Consider the following 18,597-nt stretch of genomic DNA (forward strand, 5'->3'; position numbering starts at 1 on the left):
AAAGACTAAAAAAGACTAAATTAAAGACACTAAAGGAAATCAATTCTCCTTTTTTTTTGAGTTCTGTGGCAGATTGAAATTCTGGCGTGAGCTTTGGAGGTTTATGACCCCTCTAGGCTGTAGTGGCTTTATTTACTCTCAGCCATGTAAAAGCCAGCTGGGCTCAGCTAGCAGCCTGTGCATGGGGCAGTGGAGTGAGCAGTTCATCCCAGCTCTGTCAGAAGACAGGTTAGACACTTCTTTTATGATAACAAAAGTGTTACAACAATCAAACCTCACCCTGGTTTAGGAGGAGTGGGGGTATGAAGGCCATGGCAAAGGCCTGCGCTACCCATCAGCCTGAAAGGTGCAAGGAAGAAAGGGTCTGAGCTTGATCTGACTGCAGCAGGACAGCAAGGGGATCTCCAGTTTTCCTGTCGATACAATCTCATGGCATTCTGTGCTGCCAAACAAAAAGAATTAAAGGCCAGGATTTGCACATGAAAAAATATAACTGTACCAATGCAACAAAGATAAGAAACAAGCTCTTGATCAGAGCTAAAGGGAAGTTTAAAAGGTTGTGGTCATAGTGCAACAGGCGTGTTTGGTGTATGCTTTTGTTATGCTTCTTGGAGGCTTTATCAAATGCTGATCCATCATATTGTTAGATCTCAGATGCAATGTAGGTCACATGAACATTGCACATTCAGCAAAGCTTCATCGGGCTGATCCACCTCCCAGTAATAAAACATTCTTTATTGACTTCTGTAGAAGCCCAGGCTTTGTAAGAAAGAGGTGTAAACAGAGAGGCATCTCCAACTACTCCTGCATGGGCAGGAGTATTGTATGGGCATTCAGAACCCAATGAACACAGGGAAGTTAAAAGCGCTTTCACAATTCACTGTGGTTTTGAGTGGCTGGATTCTTGCTCTAGCTTTCCCCAATGCACTGTCATGGGAAACTGCCTTGCATTTCTGAATTTCAACCCCCTGGTAAAGAGTAGTTTGAAACACCACCAGGAATGGTAATACTGGCAGTGGCAGAGTTTTAGTGAGCTGAAGTTTTAGTGAGCCTCTGCATCTGACTGACTGAAAACGTGGTAGCATCATTCTAGTGTAATCTTCCTCCCAGAAACTGTGTGGTTTTGACAAATGACTGGTTCACATGGCATCTCACCCCACCATCCTCTGCCACTTTCTGTGACAAATAACACCACTCAGAAATGGTGGGGAGAGGAAGAGGATTGGTAGGCTGGGGGTGGAGGGTGTGTGTGAGTGTGAGTGTGAGGAGAACTGTCTCTGATTCAGTGTCTGTTTTTAAATGACATTTCTGAGGGCTTTGGGGCTGGGTATTTTTACTTCTTTGACTGATTATTTGTTTCCCCCTACTGGAACAAAAAAAAAAAAAAAAAAAAGGAAAATAAAAAAAAGAAAAACAAAACAAAGGCATTGTAAGGATCTCTGGCAGGAAGGGTGAATAGAAAGACAGCTCTTACTGGACTACACAGCATTTGTTCTGGCCTGCCCCAGTTGGAGAATCCAACAGCTGTCTTCATAACTACTGTCACTCAGGATTTGAATAGTTTTACATAATCTGGGCTGGAGTGGGGAATCCAAGCTTTTTGTTGGTCAAGTGGCAGGTGGGGAATTTAAGCTTTTATTACAGGGCCACAATTGCTGCTCCCACAGGGATTTTCTTCTACTGTCTATTGATTTATTATAAGCTCTAAAGTAAAGACTCGAGGATTAAAGAGGGGTGGGAGGTGATATTCTGAAGGTCAGAGGGGTGAGGATGCAGAGGAAATCCAGAGCTATCCTGCTGCTGTGTGCTGGCCCAGACGCACGGCCCATGTGCCCTGTTTGTGACCCCTGTGTGGAGGAGAGGTGGTCAAACTGCTGGGTCACCAGCTGACATGAGGAGAGGCTGCTATTTTAATTACATTACTTTGGTTTAAATTCTATTTTTTTCTTTATTTTTAATATAGAAACACTAGCCTAGCCTCATGTTTTCTCAGCTCTAGCCACAGTCCATGCCTTTGTCACACCTGCGTCACCTGAGAATTGACTTTTCCAAGGCAGCCCAGATACTCTCCACTGGCCTGAACTTCTGGGGCTCACCTGAGATCTCACAGACCCACACTCATTTGCCCTGGCACAAACCTAATGGCAATGTCTGAAACAAATCACAGTTTAGAAGATCTAGATCTAAGAGAACATCAAAGGAGCATGGAGTACACTGCTTTATAATTATATAGGGTCAGTTAGTGTAGTGCAGGTTTTTCTGAATAGTACCTCAGTGGAAGATAGGAAAATTACTCCAGCCTTAAGCAAATACAATAAAGTAAATAGAGCTGGGATTAAAGTGGAAAATACACATTCTCTTGCTTACGTTTAGCAGACTATCCCTGCTGTTTGCATTTGCTATGACATCAAACTCAGGTGGCAGAATGTTTACACGTTAAAGCTAATGGATCTTGATTGCAGCAGAGCTGCCCCTCAGCCCTCCTCTTCCTCGGTAGCAAGGCTGATTCCAGCCAGAACAGGCCTGGGCTTTGCTGCTCCACCAGTCCCCCAGACTCCAAGGCGGGGGTGATGAACTGCTTTCACACAAAGCAAACTTTCATTCACTGGGAACAGGTGCAAAGTGTCCTTTTGTGTGAACAGCTGGGAGTGCAGTAACCCATTCCTTCCCTGAATTTTCTTCATTTAAGGCTCATGGTGCAGGAGAAATGGAGCTGGAAAATGCCAAGTGATGTTTTCTACCTCTGCCCATTTGCTGTGGAAATACTTTGCCTTTGACTCATACCACTAAAAAACATTTTTGTCTTTTTTGTCTTCAATGTGCACAGAGCAACTTCACAATAAAAAAGTTTTAGATCTCTTGCTACAGAAAGATTATCTTTGTCTTACAAAGCTTCTGCAGAAACCCTCTGTCCTCTGCTGCCAGGATCCAGTCCATATCTCTGAATATGGGTGGTCATCCTGTAGGTAATCTTGTAGCTCCTTCAGCCATGTCCTCCCTTAGACTCTGGGGCTCAGCAGAGAGCATCAGCCATTCTTTTCCTGTCCTAATGGTAAAACATACTAGCAACAAAATCCTCACGCTGTCAAGTATGCAGCTGTGTGCTTAAGACTAAGTATAGTAGTAGTAGATCACATGCATCTCAGTAGGAAGCATAATCTAGTTATAGTTAAAACTCAAGGCAGAACTCAATGTTTGTTTGATAATTTTTTTTCTTGTATTGGATTCTATGCAAGAGCATTTAATTATATCAGATTGTTCACATGTATATAAAATTGAAAACAATGTATTTATATTTCCACAAATAGGAAATGAAAAATAGTGCCAAAGCCCATCAAAAACAACTGCAACCTGAAGTATTCAACTGGGAGAAGTCAAGGAATTTAGTAGCAGATCAGTTATTAAATTATTGCTTTCAAAAGCACCAGTATTTTGTGGTTAACCATCTCTAACAATTTTGCCTTATAAAATGCATGTGTGTATTCAGCAGGAGTTTCATAACATCTTTAAAATCTAAGGGATTCTCTCTGTTAGTTGAAATGGCTAACCAAAAGCTGACATAAGTGCCAAGTATTGCTTATTGGAAATTTGAAATTAATAGATTTTGATAAACCAAAAGAATTATTAACTACTGTCACTGCTGCAGTGTCCTTTCTTCCAAGATTCTCTGACTAGTACATAACAGGAAGACAGATACTTGTGTCAGCATAACATCTCATATCAAACTGGGAAATCATTAGCATCAAAAAGATATTCTTTCAACTTGTTATATTCCCAAGAGTATACTAGAATTATGTGTAAGCAATGATTTGGAAAACAGCATTTGCAATATTGATCTCTTTTGATTATATTTGGACAGCATGAGGAACCTTGAAATTTTTACCGCGTAAGGAATGTGTCTCACAAGTGACCTTTTTGTTAGGTCAGGACTGTCTCAAGCAAGATCCCTCTGAGAAGATGGGGAATTTTGCTTTAGTTTGGATGAACTAATTACTGTGTGTTCTGTCTTAGTGATGTGTTCCATACTTATTTTCCAAACTTCACACTTTCTAGCGTGGATTAAATCCTATAGGTCAGATCAGCATTTCCTTTCCCTTTTCCACTCCTTTCCCCGTCAGCAGGAACCACTGCCCTTCACCTTTTCTCTTTCCTAGCAGGCTGGTAGTTGGAAGAATTTGGTGGTCTGTGCTGGGATGTCACAGGCACAGCAGGAGGAGGCAAGTTTGCTGCATGAGCAACCTGTCCCTTGCTCCCTGGGATGAAGAAGCAGGTTGGATGGGAGTGCCCTAAGGACTGCAGTCCAGGCTCTTAGCGGCAAGCTGGACCATGCAATCTTTCAGAATTATTATAATTATCAAACAAAAGTAGTGAGTAATACATCTCATGCTGTAAGAGGTACTCAGCCTCTGACTGCTGGAAATGAGGGTGAAATTTGGGACGTGCACTTCTGCGTTGACCTGGTTCTCTCTCACTCTACTTGGCCTGTCTGCTGCTTGACACTACCGATGCTAACAGTGCTACTGTTCATATTGGACTGTCTGGACCTTCTTATTGTCTGCAATTATTCTTAAACCATCATGTAACATGGGTTACAGCCCATGGGTGGTGCTTTCCCTGATGTTATTGTTCCAGTCAAGGTCTGGGCAAAGCTGTAATTGAGGACAAGCGTCCTCAATGAGGACAAGCGTCCAGTCCTGACCAGGCAAGCTGCAATTCTAGAAAGAGCTGAACTTGTGTTGGATATAATATTAGAGTGCACATGAGCTTTCTCTGCAATGATAACACCAAGTATTAGAAGGAAACTGTCAGAAGTCAGGGAATGCTACCCAGGGGACATTCCTCTGTCAGAGGAAAATGTTGTGCTCATTCAAATAAGTGCAGTGTGTCCACATAAGACACAGCAGGTACCCAGGTATCAAAATGACCTTGCTGTGAGTGTGCAAGCAGGCACAGATTTCAATGGTGTGTTTCAGCTTATCATCTGCATGCAAACACAATCGGTTTAGTGTAATATATAATTTGCATAAAGTCTTATCTCTGTCAGCAAGAAATTTTGTAACTGTTTTAAGGTAGTGTGATTTGCATGCCCACAGTTTATACAGTTCTTCCTTTTTTGACTTGATCTTCACTAAGTAAAAGGGAAGACACAAAAAAAAAAATAGAAAGTAAGATTTTAAAGTTAATAAACACAATAAGTAGGGGAGCTGATGCAGAACTAGCACCTGCAACCAACCTTAGCAATAATCAAATTGACTTCTCTCAGAGTTATTTTGAATTCAGTTCCTAATCTTTCGATGTCTGACCAGGTCATTTTAAGCACTGAAAGAGAATCACTCAAAAAAAAAAGGGGGGAAATTTGGAGCTAACTGGTTTTGTTTAGTGATCTGCAGTAGTGTTGTAACGGTGAATTCTCCCAGCTACCTTGCAACAGAGCTGTGAGGTTTGTTCTAGATGAGGTTGCTGGGGATGTGCAGGTTCCTGGAGTTTTCAGAGCTCTTTTGGTTCGAGTTTCAATTGAGAAACAGCAAACTTTAATCTTAAAGGATTACTAATTATATGTTTTTCTCTCACAGTCTCCCCTGTACCAGCAGGGATAAGGAAATATACCAGTAGTAATCTATTCACAGGTGAATTTACTGGAATTATGAAATACAACATTGCTCTTATGACTACCTGCTGCAGCATGTGCTCCCAGTCACATAACTGGGATACAGCTGCTCCTTTGTTTCCCTGATGCAGTCTTTGCTCCAGATGCAAGTTAACTTTGGGCCAGGGAGAATGAGGTGTGGGATATTCATGTCATATGAACTTCTTGGTGGTGAAGCCTAAAGCTGGCATTTTATTTGGTTGGTTAATCATCATAGATTGAGGTTTTCTTCCCACAAAATTGAAATGGAAGATAGGGGTAACTCAAGTCTTACCACTGTGTAGAAAGCGTGTATCTACTGAGATTAGGTGGCATTCCAAGATGAGCTGGCAGAGCATCATTAAGACCTAAAAGCCCTCCAACACTAAAATATCAGTACAAAGAGAAAACCATATTAAATCAGAATGCAAGGCTGACAGAGAAATCAAGGATAAATAATTGCTGTAAGTTCTCTTGGCAAAAAATATAGATGTAGTATTTTCTGTCAAAAGCATCTTTTTCTAGCAGATCCTTGAACACAGAAGGAGATGGTTTGATTAGGTGAGCAGAGCAGCTGATTTTGCTCTTGGAAGCTTGGACATTTACATCTGAAGATAAAGCTAAGCTGTCCTCACTCCAGCAGTGCAGACCTGTTGACCAAGAGTGATCCATTTTGAAACACAAAATGAAAATGCCTATATGTGGAAAACTAGAATCTGGCTTAGCAAGTTTATAGTGACAGTGAGAGCGGAAAGCCAAGCAGTGAAACTCTTGGCTTGGCTGTAAAAACAAAGTCAATAAGACAACCAGGAGATTATGAGTCCTCGCATCATGTAAGAACCAAGATCAATGAGCATGAGAGACAGGCCTCTGAGCATTGGAATTAGCTAGGGTTTTCAAGGTTGCCAGCCCCCCTGCACAAGCAGGAGAAGCAAAAGGTTCAGGAGGGTTTGATATCCAGGAATTTGTTGCCATTGGAAAGGGTAGAGAGGTCTGGAAAGCCACACATGGCAACCTCTGAAAGTCCTCGGGTCCCTGAGGCCGGTCTAACATTGGGCTCCCAGATGCTCAAAGTCCAGTCTGGTGTCATCGTGACACAGAGCTTGCCAGGAGGCTGGCAGGCTAACAGCCTTGCACTACACCTTCTGCTTTTGGGGGATTGGCATTTTCCCATGAAATTAATTCATCATAAAATTTTCATCCAGATTTGTGATACCACTGATGGTATTTCACTGAATATCTGTTCTAACTTTCACAAACAAATGTGGGTGAAAATTCACCCGAACAGTGATGAGGACAATTCTAAGGGGACGAATGTTACAACAGGGAAAGTGTAAGAGGACACAAACTTAGCTGTGATGGTTTCAAATATATCAATGAATTGTGGACAGGGGACTGAAGGAGTTGTAAACTCACTCTCTGCAATCTATCCTATCCTTGGCCTAACATATTTACACCTTTTCTATTTGCTCAGCCTGTCTGCGCATTGCATTGCTTTGTGTCAGCCACCAGAAGATTTTGTTCCTTAGGAGGTTTCTGTTTGCAATCTCTGTGCTGTCTGAATTGACAGAAATAATGGTTCCTCACTCTAAAATGCTGCTTGCATTGCAGCAGGGATGTGGAAAGCCCCATACTTCCTTTGGTGCTGCACGTTAGGATTCACAATAATCATGTGGGCTGATTGCCTGTGTGGTACCACATGTGACTCATGGATGGGAATTTTCTATCAGATGTGTAGGAGGGATGCAAACCAGGAGCTTTTACTCTTCTCTCATACATTAAATTTCACAATATTAGAAAACCATTCCTTTTACTGGAAAAACCACATTAGACCTACTTGTTGATTTGAAAATAAAATGAGAAATGTATTAAGGAATTTTTTGGGCCATGTGGTAGCTGAGAAGAAGGGAAGTAGCCTTGCTAGAAGTTAACTTCTGAAACACTAGACCTTCCAATGAGGAACTGGCTCTTATCTTCTAAAGATGATATTAACAGGAATTAAAATAGCATAACTCTAAAAGAAAAATCACTACATGGGGTTTTTTTGCACAAAATATTTAGCATGGTTACTATAAAGTTCCTAGAAAACAAGCTGGAAAGTTACACTTCAAGGACTAGATTGTTATGATGATGATGATGATGATGATGATGATGATGATGATGATGATGATGATGATTATTATTATTATTATTATTATTATATTTATTAGACTAATGATGAAGAACTATGGAATTAGTGACAGTAAATATAACTATACTGATTTTGAAAAACTTTCACCTTCCCTATAGTTATGTGAGAAAGGGTTAGAAGTATGCATTTTATAAAATGTAATTGTGTATTTCCATTACTTGCCATGTTATGAGTAGAATTTGAGTTTGAATTTATTAATTTAAAAAGAAATGTTTTAAAGTAATTAAAAACTTGTTTGAAAATGGTTCAATCTGAGTTACTAAATGCCATAGACTCCCAATATTATTCCCCTTGCTTTTGTTTGGAAAGATATATTTGGAAAATAACAGTAGGAAATGCCCATTCATGCATACACGTTTGTTTGTGAGCTTTTAAACATGTCATACACAGACTTGCATTGGAACACAAACAAAAATGCCCAGTGGATGTTCTGAAATCCTCTCTTGGGCAGCAAACAGCTGTTGCACTGTAAGTTCAGACAGTTCAGCTCTAGAGGCTCCTGCCCAGTGTTCATCTACCTAGCCATCTCATATCTTTACAGAAAATAACTTTCAACACTTTTATCTTCAAAGGTCTGCACAAATACAAGCTCTCACAACCATTTACTCCTGTGGAGCTGGAGTTTAGAACAAAGCCAGCAGCTGAGGCCGTCTGGGTATTTTTGTTAAAGGCTTTTTTAGCTGGCTACAAAGATTTGGCATTTTGGTGCTAAAACTTTAGTCTGCTTCAGGACAAACTATTGCAACCTGGCCAAACAATGCAACAACTGTACATGATGCTCACAGAACAAACTTTCTCACAAAAATCTGTGTGTGGCTGAAGGCTGCTAAAGTTCAAGGAAGGAAAGTAGTTTGGGTGTTAGTGTTTGATAGAACCGCATGGAAGGCCTTGAAAAGGAATGTTTTGGCTAAGCATGAAACAAGCCTTTGCAATAGTGAGATATGAGTCTTCCTGAGAAGAATGTTTGCCTGTTTGGGTCTTTGATAGCTTGTCAAAACACTAGCTGATGGCACAAAGGGAAGAATCTTGTATTAGCAGAGAATGACAGGAAGATAATCTAGCAAGTGTTTCAGACACTGGATTCTGGACTCTCCCCTTCCTCCTATACAAACAGAGAGGAAATTAAAAGGAGAAAGGTGATACCAAAAATATGAGAGCCTATTCCTCTGTGACACTCCCTTTGCTTCCTACTATGATCTCAACAGGAAGTTCTGCAGCAATAATTTTTCCAGTGAAATTATTGATAAAATTGGAGGTGCTGAAAGAATAAGAAAGAAATAAATTTTGATGTTTGAAGAAAGAAATGTTTCAGTAGAAATATGGAGTAGAGTAAGATAGTGAATAAAGGTGGTCCTTTTTTTAAGAACTCTTCATCTCAGGCTGACATTATTTGAATTTCTAACATAGATATAGGAAAATGAATAAATATAATAAATGAAATAAAATCCCTGCAGGTCTTGTCAGGCATGACTGGGTGCAGAGATGAACTGAATTTTACTAGTAATATTTGACAAATTTCTAGTGTGTTATTTGGTTAAGAATTCCTTCTTGTGGAACAATTGATCAGCTATAGTAGCCTGTCAGTGTCACACCAGGAATTGAGATCCTGGAACAATTTGTACCAATTGAATCACAAGATTGTAGAATCAGAGAATGGTTTGGGTTGGAAGAGACCTTTAGAGTTCATCTAGCCTAACCCCATAGGCATGGTTATCTTTTACCAGAGCAGGTTTCTCAAAGCCCCATTTGAACTGGCCCTTGAACAAGGGCATCCACAAGGTCTGTGGGCAATCTGTTCCAATGTCTCACCACTGTTATTGTGAAAGAATTTCTTTCTTATATGCAAACTAAATCTACCCTCATTTTGTTTAAAACTTTTCCCTTTTGCTATCATTACAGGCCTTGGTAAATGTCTCCATCTTTCCTATAAGGGTTTGTGTGTTGAAGGCTGCTAAAAGGTCTCCTCAGAGCCTTCCCTTCTCTAGGATCAACAACCCCACCTCTCTCTGCTTTACTTTATAGGAGAGGTGTTTCCCACTGAAAACTTGCATGACCCTTCTCTGGACCCTTTCTAAGAGATCTACATCTTTCTGACCCTGGGGACCGCCAGAGCTGGATACAGTACTACAGATAGGATTTTATGGGACCAGAGTAGAGGGGCAGAATCCCCTCTCTCAGCCTGGTAGCCACATTACTTTGGATGCAGCCCAGGCCACCACGCTTGGCTTTCTGGGCTGTGAGAGCGCATCAGCATCTCATGTTGGATATTTCATCCCCCAAGTCCTTCTCTGTAGAGATGCTCTCAATCCATCAGCTACCAGTCTGCACTGAAACTGGGGATTGCCTCAGCCCACATGCAGGACCTTGTACTGGCTTTGTTGGAGTTCAGGAGTTTTGCATGGGTCCTTTTCCCAAGTCTTCTGGGTGGCATGCTTGTCCTCCAGGGAATCGACTGCACCACTCAGCTTTGGTGTCATCTTCAAACTTGCTGAAGGTTCAATCCCACTGTCTATGTTGTTGATAAAGATATTAAATAGGATTGGTCCCAATACAGACCCTGTAGAGAAAATAGAAGCAACTACTGGATATAATTATTACAAATTGATATTTTCAATGAGGTACACTCTATTTCATTATTTCATATTACTTTCCAGTCTCTCTTACTTCCCTGATTCTCGTTTCTTGCCAAAAAGTGAGATGAAGACCAGATCACTCAGCTTTGGACCAGAAAACACTGATTGTGAGGCTGGTGGATAGATATATTTAGCTAGTATCTACCCAGGGAAATAGTTGTGTGGCCACGTTCCATGTTGGAGTGCTGAGACTCATTGTGCAGAGGGAATTGCATGTGGCATTTTTCATTATTTTATAGCCTTGCATACTTCCTCATGGTGAAATTCAATCAGAAGTCAATTTCATACTCTGTCCCTTCTCTTGCCACAAATAAGCTTGAAAACAAAAATTTACCACTTTCAGTGGTAAAGACCATATTTTGATATTCCCTTATTTATGCAGTGTTACAATTTAATTTTCATGTTGATTAAGACTGACAGGAAATGGTGGAACAGAGAAATAATCACCTCCCTTATGTTTGCTGCTTCTTTTCCTGGAGTAGGCATACACGGATTGGGAGACAGACTGCATTAAAATCAAACCAGTTTTGATATGGTGCAAGCATGAGTCATGCTATTTAATTTAAAATAACTTTGTTTGGCAGCTTGAACAAAACTACTGAAGAAAAGATCTCCTCTTGCTGCAGATGTCATCCTTTTAAATGGATGTAACCTCCCAGGTGCCCACAGGCACTTCAATGTACCCAAATCTCCCCTTTCCCTGCACAGACTCCTACATGCTTCTGAATGGCTGCATTGCTGGCTAGTCAGTAATCCTGGGCAAGAATATCTTTGCTAAGAGAGGCAAATCCTCAAGAATGAACAAGTGCCAGCTAATTCCATGTGGCTGAGGTTGATACAGTTATGAAAAAAAAGCTTATTGAAAGGAAACAATCATACAGTTCTCATTGATACAAGAGGGACTCTAAGAACCAATCTCTACTAGTAGCAGGAAGAAAGATGTCTGCCCCAGAATATTTAGAAAGATCAGCTGTCCTAAAGATTAACAGCTCTAATTTGTGCTTGGTCTTTGGGGCTTTTTGTTTCTGGTACTGAGATGTTAAGCAGTCTAGCAACAAAATAATGAAATATCTCTATTGAATAGCTGCACTGTGGTTGGTCTCAGCATAACTTAGCAACTAATGAGGGCCTTCAAAGTTCAGTACAGCCCTCAGCCTGTTACTAGAGGAAGAAATTTAAGACGCTAGAAAGTCTATTTGCCTGGAAGCAGGACAGGATTGTGTGAGCAACTCTTTCTCTCTCTCTCTCTTCATCCTTTCATTCTTTCTTTTTGTGTTTACCTATTCCTTCAGGCCAATACACTGGCTTGAGAGTAGCTGCCTGTCTAATAACTTATTCAATAGTTTTCTAAAAAAGAAGCTAGCCATGACTCATTTCACACTGCCCAGGCCCTGTATACAAATAGCATGAAAGCTCAATCATGTATGGAAACAGTTTTCTTTCCATTAAGGCAATTGGTATATCCTTTTCTAGTATTTGTCACAAGACTTCATTGTGTATTGCCAGGCAGCACTTAGGCTGGAGAGTGGAGCACCCTACTGCAGCAGATAACACACAGACCTGCTGTGACAGCACGGGCTTAGCACCAGATCCTGCTTGGAAGTGCACAGCTTTGCAATAAATGAGTGGCATTTGCCTTGCCCATGCCCACTGATCCTGAATAATTTCAGGCCTGGAGGTCATCATTTTACCACCCTGTCTCACAAGTATTTTTTTTTCCTCCCTGTTCCTGAACCTTTTAATTCAGTGTCAGTAAAGATTCTCAGTGATTACTAAAAACGAAGCAAAGCTGCTGTGTAAAGACAAAGGACTGTCTGAGTCCTTGCTTCTCGATTCCACAAAAAAGCTCAATAAATAATAGCTTTCAGGCTACTGCAAACATAATAATTCACATCTTGCTCCAAGGTATATTTTCAATAAGTTAAATAGCCCTTGTCTTCTCAATCTTTTTTTACTTTGATACCCAAAAGCAGATCCAGGTTTCTTGGAACACAAGCCCCTGCTCTTCCAGGCAATCATGTCATGTAATCCATTTCATACAATCTAACTCTTCTCAAAGCCAGGTGGGTTGATTTCCCCCATGCTGTTCTAACTAACATAATTTCCCTACTGCTTTTTGCAGCTTCATTTGCCTCATTATGGTCAACAGATAGTGCTGGTTTATGGCTAGCTGCTGACTGTGCTGTACACAGATTCTACTGCTAAGAATCTCTCTTTTTTTTTACTAGGTAAGTCCCCAAAATTATCCAGAATTTCATGCATAATATCAAAATTCTTTCTACATTTCCAGCACTTCTGAGGTTCACATTATCAGGGCAATTTTTCTAGCCCATCACTAGTTTCCCTGACACCAAACAATCAAAAAGTGTACATAAAGTGTAATCATTAAAATGAAATATACAGCTCTCCTTTTCTTTAGGATTTTTTCTTTTTTAATGTAGGTGAGATCCTTGTTTAGCATGGACTTGAATAAACTTTTATTTGCATACTTTTAACTGAAACATAATAAAGTGATGGTGAGAGATTAAACTCTTCCATCACATTGGATATGACTGACATTAAAAACTATTTTAGATCAAAGTGGTATTTTTCTCCCTTAGGCTCATCTGCTTTTGGTGATCTGCTTTTTATTGTATAATATTTTCATTTTCTCTATTGACTGATATTTTTGTACTGCAGGAGCAGGTCCCTGATAATTGCTTTCTCCCACTGGTCTTGTTTAACATTGTAGAAAGGAAAGGTGGCTTTCTGGAGTGGATTTGCTGTTTTCAGTTGTTAGTTTCTACAAATAGCACTAGAAAGGATTTAAAAGTCTCGAAAGGATGGGGAGAGGAAAAGAGTATGCTTCAAGGGTTAATCAGCAAATTTCCAAAAGATTCCTGAAGTTAGGGACACCTGCCGACAGATATAGACCACACAACTGTCCTTGATAGTCTTCTGCAACTGGTACTGAACCGTGTGGTTCTCCAGCTTGAGTACCATTTTCCTGAGAAATAACCCAGTTGCAGAGTCCTAAGTAAATGTCAAGTTCTCCTTTTCTGTCTTCTCAGGGGTTTCCCCTCCTGTTTCAAGTCTGAACTAAGCTTGTTTTTATAATATGCCCAAGAGATATGTTTGAATAATGAAGAATTTAAAAGCTGGGATTTTCCCTTTCACACCCTCAATAAAATTTTAACATTACCAATCTTCTTTTAACTGGCATACAAGGTATGTCCCATTCAGAGAACTAATACATCTCAACACCACCAAAACCCAAGGAATATGCCTCTGAAATGAAGATCAATACCTTCTTCCCTCAGCAACATCTATTTATCTTCAGCAAAAGATATCTGTGGGGGACCCTCCTGCTAGGGTCAATCCAGTTATAACATGAAGGGCTTCACTGAATTAAGTCATATATCATGGCTTGGATTAGATTCTTTGGGAGAAAGAACCTGAAACTTGTGGTCTTTCCCTGATTTTATTTGCCCTCATTTATCTGCAGGAAGAAACAGTGAAACACTTTATTGCAGCAGGACCAAAGTTTATCATCACATATCAATTTTTTAGTCAGATTTTTGAAAAAAAGGTCTTAAATTCCATCACGAAGCAAATTACAGCATTTACAAAATAGGGTGGTCTAATCCAGAGGAGGAATGCATACATGATCAAACTGCATATCCTAAAGGAGTTATGTAGAAAGTGGGGTCACAGCTCTTTCCATTCATCTAATGGAGTTTTGTAAATGACAGAATATGTGTTACAGACTGAAGAATCTGCCATTACCAGAGGAGTGGAGTGGATTTCCATGCTTCCCCCTCCTTGTGACTGGAGAGGACACCTCTATTGTCACATGAGGCTGTGGCATGGTGGATGGGGAGCCAAGCACTGAGCAACAAAGCTGTTGCTCAGTGACAATGTTAGTGCCCTGCAGGCTCCTGCTGGAGGGTGTCTATGGGAGAAAGGTGGACACTAAAGGGTCACCCCCTCATGTACATTAGGACAGACAGGACTGCTGGGCTTGCAGTCTTGTGTACCTTGGATGCCCTTCTGACATGTCTTCATACAACTTCACTTGCACACTATAAAAAGCTACCTAGTGGACTGTAAAATCATCTTATTTGTGCCCAAAAATCCCAGCAGAACAGGAAAAGGCAAACAAGGAAATCCAGAGCTGACTGCCTCCTCCAGCTCTGCTTCTAGTGCAAGAGCACCGTAGGCTGTGTCCCCCACATGCATGGCTTTCCTGCCTTCTCTGCAGAAGTGTCCTTGGGGAGTGCAGCATGGAGACCAGAGGCACCTGCTTCCATAGGATCCCTGTGTTAGGTAATGACACAAATATTTATTTCTGTAAGTGTAGCTGTAACTGAGACAGGATGTAGAACTTTTATCTGCATTAGTGGTGCATAACCAAGCCAGGAAATGCATCATAAGGCAAGCATATGGTTGAGAAAATGAACCTATCTCAATATTTAATACAGGGCCTCCTTTTGTCTTTTCTGTGTGTGCTGTTTATCAAGGTTCTTATATTGCCTACTGTGCTAAAAGCTGCAGTTCTCCATATTGATGGAGTAGGCCAACTCACCTAAGTATCACAGCTTCCCTGCAAGAGCCCATCAGGCTCATTGGTGTGTTTCACTGCCTTAGGGGTGAACTACACCAATTTTCCAATTTTATTAACTGCATTAGTTAAACCTGCAGAGACAGCTTGGCTTGTATTTCAGCGGGTGACCAGTCCATTGGGTCAAGAGAAGAAAAAGGCAGGTGAAAAGTACTGAGTCCAGTCTTACACAGAAGCTAGTGTCTAGTTTTTAGCAAAGGCTTTAGAAGAATCCCCCATCTGACCTGAACTGAAAGTGATACTGCACTTGCAGCCACAGCTTTGCTGTGACGGCAAGGATCAAAGCACTGACACATGCTCCTCCTATCTTAACCAAGATCAACTTTAAATTACTCAGTGTGGCAGAAGGTACAAACTGTTACAGGCACAACTCTATGGAGTGATTTCACAGAACTTGCTGAGGGGTTCTGCACTTTAACAGAGGGTTTCAACAGGATGCAGGATGTGGGTCTTTTCTCTGACAAGCCTATCTAGAGAAAAATAACCTTTCCTTACCCATAGTTTGTGCATATTTATACACAAACAAGCACCAGGGGAGGAAACCACACAGTGTTCTCAGTGTTACAGATCAGCTGTTTGACTTCATTGTGTGCCTATCTGCCCAGTAATCTGAGAGCACATAGCAACACAAGTGTTGCTGGGCCAAAAATAGTCCTGCCTTCAGCAAACTTTTCTCATACTAACCCTGAGCTAAAGCATGTGTAGGAAATGGTGTCTGTCAGATAACAGCTGCTAATTATCAGAAAATGGGTGAATTAGGATGATGTACAATTAAGAAGTGAATTTCTTATGTGTCTATAGTCTTTTTCCAGCATATGGTCTACAATAAAGACTATTTAAAATTTTTAGTAGTGTTTAAGGTGGTTAACACAGATTTTATGACAGGAACTATCTTACAGTGAAAACCAAACTAACTTTCATTTTCTATTATCTATCACATTTTTGCTTATAAGCTTTCCTGCTTATAAGCTTTTCTGCTTATAAAATTTCAAGGAAATGAAACATCATGAAAAATTTTGGTTTTGAGATTATGGCAACAGCAGCTCTAATCTGTATGAAGATGTTTTGAATAGAGTGCACAATACATTTTTCAGTGTTTCTATGTATACATATAATACACATTATAGAATCACAGAATGGTTTGGGTTGCAAGGGACACAAAAAGTCATCTAGTTCTAATCCCCTGCTGTGGTCAGGGACACCTTCCACTACCATGTTACTGAAATCCCCATCCAACAGTCCACACACTGCTACAGCTTTACCTCCTACTATATCCAAATGTAAAATATACAGCAAGTACCTATTGTGTATGTATAAATAAATGATTTTAATATTTCTCCTAAAGTTAAGGCAAATTAGTATATACAAGAAGATTAATCACTTGTAATTTCTTATAAATTTACACCTTTCAGTACAGTGATCTGCAAGATGTTAAGCTGAAACTCCCTCGTCTTAGTTCTCTGAAATTCATTTACCCTTCTGAAATGCCCAGGGATTTTTTTTCTTTTTTGCAGGACTTCTGTGTAATTAATTATGCAAATTCTCCTAGGAAATACCCTAGGAGAAGAAAGCTTTTGAAAGGGACAGAGTTCTTCAAAATGTGGAACTGTGAATGGAAATTTAGGAAAAAGACTTGAAAGTTCAGTATTCAAGGCATTTAAAATTGTACCCCACCCATAGTACTCTCTAAGACTATCAGAAACAAGATACAGATTAATTTACTTGTTATATTTCCTTCTCATTCTACTTTAATGCATAAAAATAAATATACAAATATATATGAAAGCGAATTTAAATTTCAGTTCAATATAGTTTGCCTTTCTTAAATTGTGGACACAACTGGGACAGAGCCTTGGGTTGGTGAATAGAGGTGGAACAGTGAACAGATTCACATTTATCTTCTTCTTGGAAACAAACTACTCTTATAAACAACTAAGAGGTGGAGGTGGTTTTCAAACTTTTTTTTTTCTGCTTACACTCCAAGTTTGAATGCAGACCTCAATACCAAAAAAAAACCGCAAACTCAAAAGACCAGAAAAAAAGCATTATATTTGGATAGATTGACAATGGTTTTGAAATCTCTTTGGGAATGTTTCGTTTTATAGCACATCACTTTGGAGGATATTTCAAGAGGGGTAGAAGCACCTCAGGGGAAGAAGGAGTGGATTATTGAAGTAAATGCAGCCTTTCAAGGGGACACCTTTATAATGCCAGAGCTGGGGAGCAGATGCAGGAAGCACTTTGACTGAAAAAGATGTTTGGAAAGCAAAAAAAAAAAAAAAAAAAAAATTCTCTTTCAGGAAATAATATATTAATCAGAAAAAGTGGGAGTTAATCATACAGGGAGCACTACAATAATAGAAGGCAGAGGGAAGCCGTTGCATACAATGGCAAATACCAAATGATGGGTTTACAAAAGAGTGTTGCATGTTCACAGCTGCTATAGCCCTCCTGAATTTCTAAGCTGCTCTGGTTTGTATTTTAATAATTATTTCAGTTATTTCAGTAAACATATATCATGGCAGTCTGAGATTTAAATCTGGGGGCACCAGAAAAACTGATTTACAGTATTATGCAGAAGGGTAGCAAAATGGGTCTGGTGCCTCAGGCAGGTCTTTTCTATCCATCTCTCTGTCCATCAGCCATTAGCAAACCCCTAAAGAATTTTAGCACCATTTATTTGAGTGTTCTCCAAGAGTCCCAGTTTTCCTCCTTCTGTAGGCAACTCCACAAGAATGCTTTTGTTTGTTTTGCTTTGTTTGGGTTGGTGTTTTTCACAATTCCAGAGATCTTTTGTAGTTCAGGAAAACTATTGATGTCAGAGTACCCAAACTGTTTCCCACACATGGGTTGGCACTCTGATTGTTATTTTTTGGTGCATTTTAAACCAACATTTTGAGAATGACAATTTCAAATTCTAGCTGAATGCTATGTTTACTAAAAAAATACATTTCACTTTCAATTTATGACACTATCCAAAGATGTATTTTCCTAGATGTGTGTGTTTAACAAGCTCCCATCCTGACATTTCCTGGCTCCTGGTTTTCTCTGTATAACAAATACAGGCTTTGAGCTGCATTGTAACTGGTATTCCAGGGTACAGACTTCAGTTTTACATTGATATTACAACTTCTTAAAACCTCCTTGGTCAGAAAACATTAAATGATCACTTCACTTCTATCATCCTCATATATTCAAAAATATTTTAAAGCAAAATAATATTTCTGATATTAACCTAATGAGCTCATCTGATTTGTTACAGCTGGGAGCTCTCAAGAAGTGAGAGGTTATAGATTATTTTCTTAGCAGTTAATCTTGCAGAAAAAAAAAGATGATTTTTGGTCTGTTTTGAAGCTGTGCATCCTACTTACCATTTTTCTATTCCAGGAATGATAAAGTAAGACCTCAGAAAATATTGGCTGCAAATTTAGCAGGAAGAGATTCTCAGTGAGCCACTAAAGCCACTGCTGAAAAGGGAGGCTGAATGGGTGCTTGGAAGGCCTTTGTTTTCTGGGGAGCTGACAGATTCAGGGAACTAAAAAAGGAG

The 18,597-nt window shown here is 39.9% G+C and overlaps 1 protein-coding gene across 1 annotated transcript in view; it reads left to right on the forward strand.

Moving 5' to 3' along the window:
• Positions 1 to 18,597, forward strand: part of EEA1 (early endosome antigen 1) — a 195,867-nt gene that overhangs the window by 163,309 nt on the left and 13,961 nt on the right. The window lies entirely within an intron of this gene.

This window comes from Melospiza melodia, chromosome 4 (assembly GCF_035770615.1).
Source record: "Melospiza melodia melodia isolate bMelMel2 chromosome 4, bMelMel2.pri, whole genome shotgun sequence".
NCBI lineage: Eukaryota > Metazoa > Chordata > Aves > Passeriformes > Passerellidae > Melospiza > Melospiza melodia.